Genomic DNA, 9,061 nt, shown 5'->3' with positions numbered 1-9,061 from the left:
TGATTTTCACAATATATCTGGTATTTCAGTATACATATATATCACAGTTTAACAATTTTATATTCTAATAGTATGAAATAGTCGTGCCTTAAGATTTTTTTTTTGACAGGTATAGTAGACATATATGCCTATAATCCAACAACACTGGAGCATGAAGGCTGGAGGATCAAATTTTCAAGGTTATTTCAGTGAATAATGAGTTCCAGGTTAATCCAAGATCTTATCTTTAAAACAAAACAAAAAAACAAGTGATGTTTTATATTAAGAAAGGCTAACGCAAATGCATGTTACAGTCCTTTTTTTTTTTTTTTTTAGTTCTGGCCATCATCCACTATTCCTGAGCTAGGATTGCAGGTCAGGCTTTCCTTTGAAGTCAATCCAGTTTATATTCTCATCTGTTGAGTAAATAAGTGTTCCCTTACAAACACCTCTAACATTCAGATCTTGATAGTGATAGATTAATAAATGGTCTTTAGGCTGGGTTATATAGCTCAAGTAGATCATGCAGGAAGCCCTTAATTCAGTCCCCCAGCACCAGAGCTGTGTGTTGAGCATACCTGTGACTCTAGCACATGGTATCAAAGGGTTGGGAGGATCAGTGAACTGCTCAGTAGCTCTAGAGAGGCCAGGGCAACAAAGTGCAACCCTTTCAAAAAACAAAACAACAACAAAAACAACAAAAATCATGAGTTTGTAAACTCTGAAGGCCATGTGTCTAAGAGAAGTGGTGGTTCTTATAAGAGCCTCTTTTTGGCTGATTACTATATGAAGTAGCTGAGCTCTAGTTCAGCTTTATCTTTTTTTGTTTTTGTTTTTTTTTTTTTGAGACAGGGTTTCTTTCTCTCTGTAGCCATGGCTTTCTTGGACATAACTTGGTAGAGCAGGCTGGTCTCAAACTCACATCCATCCACCTACCTCTGCCTCTGCCTCCCTGAGTGCTAGGATAAAAGGCTTGTGCCACTGCTGCCCAACTCCTAAAGCTTTATCCTTAACTTCCACCTTTTATGATATAAATTAGTTTTGTAACTTTTTAAACTACATCATGGTAGGTCATTTCTTTCATTTGAAGCTTTTCTATTTCTGTCTTTGAAGCTTTCCCAGCTTTGCCAGTGGCACAGCCCCAGCAGCATATAAAATACCTGATGGTTGCATCATACAGTTCTGTCCTAGCATTCACACTGTAAGACCCCAACATTAAACTGCAGCCCAAAGGTCTAACAGCATCATAACTTACATAAGCTTGTACATGCATGACCATGCTTACCTGTAAGATGGTCTAGACTCTGGAGACATCTAGAATCTAGAGGAATGGTACAGCCGAAGTGAGATACAAAGAGGGATCTGCTTCTCTTGCTATATCTGCTAAAGAATGAGCAGTTGCCAGTCAACCTAACGTGCTCCTGTCAGTCCAACATGCCAATCAACATAACATGCTCCTATCATTCCAACATATCAGTCAACATTAGAAAGTGTTTGGAGCCTTCATAAAGTTTCCAAAAACGAATTTTTCTGTTCCAAATATACCACCATCTTTACATCTTCTCCTAACAGCTTTTTACTATTTCTACAGCCTTTTTCTTATATTCAGCTTGAAAAACTCTTACATCAAGAGAGAATATAAAGGCTGACAGGTCATACCTGGTGCAAATGGAGCCTAAGGTGCTGGCACCCACCAGGCTGTGGAGGGCTTGTAGGCCTGAAGTAGCTGTGTATGGGTGGATGGTGGTGGGGTGATTTGAAACAGTGTCTCTAACAAAGTTAATCATATTTTTCAAGAGCCTATTAATTGTTTGGTAATTTTGGTAATTTGACAGTTTTGCTTTTTGCTATGTAGTCCAGTCATGCCTAAAATTGAAGTCTTGGTTCTGCCAGTGAAGTGCTGGGATTGTAGGAATATGCCACTCACTTTTTTCCCCCTTTTAGTCTTTTGAGACATGATTGCTCTTTGTAGCCCTGGCTGACCTGAACGTGCTACGTAAAAAGGTTAATCTTGCATTTGTAATCCTCCTCCTTCAGCCTCCCAAATGCTGGGGATCATAGGCCTGTGTGGTCATGCTTGGTCCTTTTTTATCTTTTTTTAATGTCTAAACTTTCACCTTGTTTATAAATTGGTATGTATGATTTGGTATGGGTAAAAGCTTTTTGATACGGCACTGCCTGATTTTTATCAGGTTAGAAAGTTTAACAATGTAGTATCTGAGTTTTGAGCCTTTTTATATAACCGGTGTTTTGTCTTGGACCGGGAGTGTTTTATACTTGAACATAGGAATACTCTCCCTTTTTCTTCTTTGCCTGCGCGCATGTCTGTGTACCATATTCATGCCTGCTGTGCTTAGTCAGAAGAAAGGCATCAGATTCCCTGAACTGGAGTTACAGGTGATTGTGAGTTGTTATGTGGCTGACGGATCCTACAAGAGCAGCAAGTGCTCTTACTTACTGAGTCATTTCTGCAGATCAACTTTTTTCATCTTTGTACAATTTACATTTTGATTAGTTTTTTTGAGACAGAGTTTATTTATGTAACTCTGGCTGTCCTGGACTTGCTCTGTGGACCACAAGCTGGCCTTGAACTCAGAGATTTGCCTGCCTTTACCTCCCAAATGCTGGGATTAAAGGTGTGTACCACCGCTTGGCTACATTTTAAATTTTTAATCAAAAAATTTTGTGTTTATGTATCTAATGTGCACCATGCAGCATGCACCCTGAAGGCCTAAAGAGTAGGCCTCATATCCCTGAAACTGTAGTTACCAGCTATTGTAAGCTGCCCTAGGCATGCTGGAAATGAAATCCAGATCTTCTGCAAAAGCAGCAATTGTTTAACTCTTGAGCCTTCTCTCTATACTACATTTTAAATTTATTTGATACACGGAGTGAAGTGAGTAGCTGAGTTTGCTTTCTACATTACCACTTAGTTGAAGAGATTTTAAATGTCTGTTAAAAGGCCATCGAGCTATCTTTGTGGGTTACAGCTGACAACGTGAGCTCAGGCCCAGAACCTTTGGGAGATATAGAGAACTGGGTGCTGGAAGCCGTCCTTTGCTTCCACGTGTGCACACTCTGATATTCACACATAATATAAAGAAAGTCTTAACTACAGTACAGCTAAGAGTTGATGTTTTTTTTTTTTCTTTTTTCTTTTTTTTCTTAATGTTTTCTTTTGTGGTGGTATTGAGGCATCTCTGATGTCCTGTCCTGAAACTTGCTATGTATACCAGGCTGACCTGCCTCTGCCTACAAATGTTGGAACTAAAGGGCTGTGTCTGACTTTTGTTTTTGTTTCTAGTTGTAGGACTGAATTGGAAGTAACCAACCCTGTAACTATAACACCCTGCATTTCGAGGGAAACTACTGCTCTAGACCCCTTTAACTTAGAACTTCTTGGGTGGGTGCGCAGAATCAGGTATAGAATAAATTGGGCTGGAATGCTTTGAGTGTTAATAGATTTGCTGTAATTTGGGGTGAAGTGTTTTTGTTTGTTTTTTTTTTTTTTTTTTTGAGGAACTTGGTTATGGTATTTTACCTTCAGCCTCAGTGCTTTCTAGTCCAGTTTCACATCATGCCCAGTGTTTGCTTTTCAGAATTGAACCTTTAAGGGCCTATTGGTCATAACAGATAACATGTCTCTCACCTGTTCCTTCTTAGTCTAGTAACAGTTTACATTTTTTGGTGGGCTACTTGCAAACTTAGTTTGTAGCAGAAACACAGTTTTTAAGTTTAATTTTGTACTGAGGTCTGAACCTGGTGCTTCATGAATGTTAGCAAATGCTATAAGCCACATTTCAGTTGTGTGTTGAAGGGGAAGGAGTTATGCACAAATTTGTATGTGTGGGAGGCCAGAGTTCGATAATCTCCACCAATTTTTATTTTTATTTTTTTTTTGAGAGAGTCTCTGTACTCTTAGATGTCTGCCCCTCGAATATTGAGTTTCAAGGTGTGCACCATCACATCAGGCCTCTTCATCTTTTTAAAAAATGTTTTAAATTTTTGTGTTCATGGCAGGGGTGTGAACAGGCATCCCAACTTCTGAGTAGTCTCCCCAGTCTCATTGCTTCTGGGGCGGGGAAAGGGTCTTTATTATGTAGATCTGGGTGTCCTGAAAAATGTGTAGACTAGGCTGGCCTCAAACTCAGAGCCACCAAGCTGGGATTAAAGATGTGTGCCACCATGCCCCATCTACACCTCAGCTTTTGAGACAGGGTATCTTAGTGAACCTGCGTATCCCCCTTTCAGGTTAGGCTGGTTGGCCATCAAACCTGTGATCCATTTATTTCTGCCCTTTCCTGGGGTTGCTTTTACTTGGTGCTCAGGAAGCCAGTCTCAGGTTATGCTTGTATAGCTAGCATTTTACCCACTGAGCCAGCTCCCTTCCCAATTCAGTTTTGTTTATTCTTTGTTGGTATGGGCATTTTGCCTGCATGTATTTATGTACATGGCATAGTTCAGAGGATGTGGAAAACTTGAACAATGAATATGTGTCCATGTTTTTATAATAAATAATAATTTATATTGTTAGGTAATATAAATTGCGAAAATAAATATTTATTTTTATAATAAATAAGGGAGGTCTAACTTTTTTTTTTTTTTAAAGATTATAGTAAAAATTTAGAATGAGAGGCAGACACCTGGGGAAAGAGTTCTAGGTAAAACAGCTGCAGCAGAGCCTCCAAAGTTATATTGTACCTTATCTGATGTAACAACAGTTGTCCAGAAGGCAAAGATTGAATAATCGTTTTGTTTTTTTTTTTTAAAAGGATGAATTTGTGTTGCAATGTCCCTTCTGTGGAGTGGGGCTCTAATCCAGTCAGAAAATTGTTGGTTATCCTCATCTTAACAGTCATGTAATTACTGTATCAGGAGTCATATTTTGTCTAGCAAAGAAATGTAGCACACAGCTAGTTAAGCTGATTAATTTTCTCCCCATGTTGGTTTTGAACTCTGTGTAACTGAAGATGACCTTGAATTTCTAATCCTGCCTGTACCTCTTCAGTGCTGAGAGTACGGTGGATGGCCTTAAACTTGGCTTAATTTTATCCAATGCACTATCTGAATTTTGAGTACCGACCAATACATTTTGACAAATATACATTAACATGTGGTAACCATCACCTCAATCAAAATGAAGATCATTATGTCTACAAAAATTCGTGAGGTGCTTTGCAGTTAATCTCAGCCAACCCATGATCATGTCTTAGCCTTAATATACTTATATCTTGGGTATTACTGGTATTTTAATATTGTCCATTATTGCTTAAAATGAATTTCTTTTGGCTTCCAGAGCCTTCCAACCTCTTCTCATTCTCATCTTCCCCTCTCTGATCTCTTTTGATGTAGGACCTATATTCAGAAATTCACCAGTTTGTATCTCCAGCTCAGATTCCCTGGATGAACTTCTTACTGCTCTTGTTTGAGGCTGTCACGTTTCAAATACAGCTCTACAACTGTTTTTAGAATGAAACATGCTGACACAATACAAGCTAATGATAAACCAATCTGCTGTAATTATAAAAGTGAAGTATTAGAAGTCTGTTTTCCATACTTAACCACTGTGCTTTTGTGAAGGCAGTAAAAGCACTGTAATTTATAAAACACGTTAGTCTGGAATCTAAGTTGAGGTGTTGCAGACAGTGTTTGTTGACATTGGATGGGTGTGGTGGCATTTCCAGAGCAATGCATGGATGTTGTATGTTCGGAACCAAAATTGCTGACAACTCATGTATTTGGTTTTAAAAAATATTACCTCTATTTAATATGTGTGAGAGAGAGAGGAGGTGGGGAGGTGTATAAAAGATGCAGGTGTAGAGGTCTTGAGACAGTTTCTGGGAGTGAGTCTGTCCTACCATATGGGTTCTGAACATCAGGCTTGAGTGATAGATACCTGCCAAATCATCTCACTGACCTGGTACATATTTTAATTTTTTTATCATTGCACATTCACCTTTTACTGTTGCCAAATCAGGTTTGTTTTGTTTTTAATGACAGCCCTCCTGTCAAATGTTACACCATTCCATATGTCACAATAGAATAGTTCAAGAGACTAAGCTGCATTAAGTATGTATTTCATGGGACGGGTGGGCTGGTAAAAGCCCTTACCTGGTAACTTCCGTTAGTACCAAGGCTTCCTGAACATACTTGTAATTTCTCTTTGGAGACAGTAGTTTTCAGTAAATCTTACTGGTTGTTGGGAAGAAGGAACACAAGAGTTAAGTTAAGGCAATACTGGTACACACTAGTAATCTTAAAGTACTTAGGAGGCTAAGGTGGGGGATCTAGGACAAGGCTTACCTGAGCTATGTAGAATGAGTTCAAGGCCAGTCTAGGAAACTTACGAAGTTTCCGGCAGAGGATTCTGTCGCGAGTGCTTGTCTGGCATACTAAGACACTAGATTTAGTCTCCGGTATTGTACCAAAGTGGGGTGAGGGGAGGATACACACTGGACTAGGGCTCTACTCTCCATGCGCACTACCCATATGAATATGTGTTGGAGAGCTCCCCAGTCTTCACTGGCTGTTTTACAGTCTCCCTCTAGGTCAGTGTTTTCTGTATAGCTCAATCCCTGCTGTGATGTTTGGCAATGTCTAAAGGCTATCTGTGTAGTTTGTGCTACTTACCATTTCTTTGCTTACTCATTGATCATTTTCATAAAACTGTGAGGCAGGAAATTTTTTGCCAGACTAATGTATACCCATATATACTCCAGTTTTTATTGCTGAGCTCCAACACTACAACCCCACTTTATTTCCTGGAACATAAAACAGGCAGTCAGTAATATTTTATAGAAACTCTCCCTTGAATGATGAGCTTCACATGTATACCACTTCTGCCTTTTCTACCAAGATTGGTTCATTAAACTTTGTTTTACCTGAATGTGTGTGTGCCATGTGTGTGAAATGCCCATGGAGGCCACAAGAGGGTATCAGAATCCCTTGATTTGGAGTTACAGATGGTTGTGAACCACCATGAGGGTAATGGGAATCAAATACAGTTTCTCTGCAAAATCAGTCAGTGCTTTTTAGATTTAACTTTTTGTTGTTGGTGGTGATGGTGATAGGATCTTTATGTAGTCCTGGATGTCATAAAGCTTGCTATGTATATCAGGCTGGTCTCAAACCTTTCTCCTATCTCTCTGCCTTCTGAGGGTGGGATTAAAGATGTGTACCATCTCTCTTGGCTGAAAAACAGCCAGTGTTCTTAACTGCATTAGCAGCTGTCTGTTATGTAAAAAACTGTGTGTCAGTTCAGAGCCAGATTATGGATTGGTACCATAGGACTAAAGGGTGGTCACTTTGGTCCTAGAATTGTCCCAGCCAATGAGTCTAAGACTTCATCACTCTAAACCCCCATTTGGTTGAAGCTTACCCCTTGATCTTAGCACTTAGGAAAATGGAAGACTGCCACAAATTTGATCTCAGCCTAGTCTATATAGTAAGTTTCTGGGATAGAATAAGTACCCTGTCTTTAATAAAAGGAAAGAAAGAAAAAATAAATAGCACTCTAGAAAGGCAATTGTGTGGAAGTATCTCTTGCCCCAGGAGTGCCCTGTTGCTTTGGAGATGTGAGCCCTAAGGGCAGAACTACTTCCCTCAGCCCTGCAGCTTCAGCTTTCCTTCCTTTTCTTTATTTGCTCAAGACATGTTTTTCTCTAGCTCTGGCTGTCCTGGAACTTACTGTGCAGACTGGGCAGGATTCAGACTCAAGAGAGATCCACTTGCTCCTGCCTCACACTAGTATTGGAATTAACACCAGCTTCATTTTGGTAGTTCCAGCCTGGCCTTAACATATGAAGTGAGTGTGTGTGTGGTGAGGAGCGGGACTGCTTAGCTTTTCAGGGCCTTTACCAGATGTGGATTTGTGTTTCAGGTTTTTTCCCCCTTTGGTTTTTTTATAGTAGTAAACAAATACCAGGAATTGGGGTAGGGACTTTTCCCTTTTTAAAAAAAATAATTTATTATTTTTTTTTAATTTTATGTGCATTGGTGTGAGGGTTTCAAATCTCTTGGAGTTAGAGTTACAAACAGTTGTGAGCCGCCATGTGGGTGCTGGGAATTGAACCCAGGTCTTTTGGAAGAGTAGACAGTGCTCTTAACCACTGAGCCATCTCTCCAGTCCTGGGACTTTTCCTTTATATGGAACAGCAAATCGAGCCTTTCTAAACTTCAGTTCCCTTAATTACTTGGAGAGCTGACTATAATCATTTGCTCTTATGGATTAGCAGGGACGATGATGACTGAATGGTTTATATTTGGTCTGGATCCTTAAAGGTCCAGCAAACTGAAAGCACTCTCTAGAATTTACCTCGCCAATCTTTTGTTCATCCTGTGAATCCTTGGAGCTGATTCTATTTTCTGCACTCAGTTCCCTTGGCATAGCCACACTTTCAAGAAAGCAGCCCTGGCACAGATTTTTTTGACCAACTGGTAACTTTTCCCTGGTGTATGTGTGTACTTTTCCCTTTCCCTCTCCCAAATTTCCAAGGACAAGGAATTCCCTGAGGAACCTATGTGAGTCAATTTCTAATAAGCTATGAACCAGTCTTAGGCAGACTGTTTCCCTTTTGGGGGACCATTTTGCAGACAACCAACCTCTTCTTTCCTTGGGAAAAGTTCCTTGTAGTGAGTGCATTGCATACTTTTCTGTGCCTGTCTTCACTGTGTGGCTGGAAATCAGAGGAAAGGAGTAGGTCAAAGGCTGTCTCAGGCAGACCTAAAAGATGAAGCAAGGCTTTGTTAAAGGCTTTTTTTTTTTTTCTTCCTAAGGCAAAGGTGAACCTCAGTTCTGTGCCTCTTTCCCAACCCTCCACTAGCACCAAGAAGTTTTCAAGGAATCAAGGAACCTGGCTGCTTTTCTCTCAGGCAGTGATATTTACTTCCTTTTGTCCTCACAGTATGCTCTGGCTGGGCCTTGATTAGGTGGGCTCACACAGCCCAGGAATATGATCATGGAGGCAAAAGGCCTGGGATATTTTTTTCTCACTCCTCCCAAACTGTACCAGCAACTTCCATTAATTCTCACCATCCCTCACACAATCTCTGTAGGCAACTGATAAGTGTAGGATATTTATTG

The 9,061-nt window shown here is 40.0% G+C and overlaps 1 long non-coding RNA gene across 1 annotated transcript; it reads right to left on the bottom strand.

Annotated features, from left to right (window-relative positions):
- Positions 1 to 7,525, bottom strand: LOC132654311 (uncharacterized). Its single transcript, XR_009591986.1, has 3 exons — positions 6,091 to 7,525; positions 1,265 to 1,362; positions 1 to 224 (listed from the first exon to the last, which is right to left on the bottom strand). It is a non-coding gene; the product is annotated as an uncharacterized LOC132654311 (long non-coding RNA).
- Positions 7,526 to 9,061: the final 1,536 nt, after the last annotated feature.

The sequence above is a fragment of the Meriones unguiculatus genome, chromosome 1, assembly GCF_030254825.1.
Source record: "Meriones unguiculatus strain TT.TT164.6M chromosome 1, Bangor_MerUng_6.1, whole genome shotgun sequence".
Classification (NCBI taxonomy): Eukaryota; Metazoa; Chordata; class Mammalia; order Rodentia; family Muridae; genus Meriones; species Meriones unguiculatus.
This window is presented reverse-complemented; position numbering and strand designations above follow the sequence as displayed.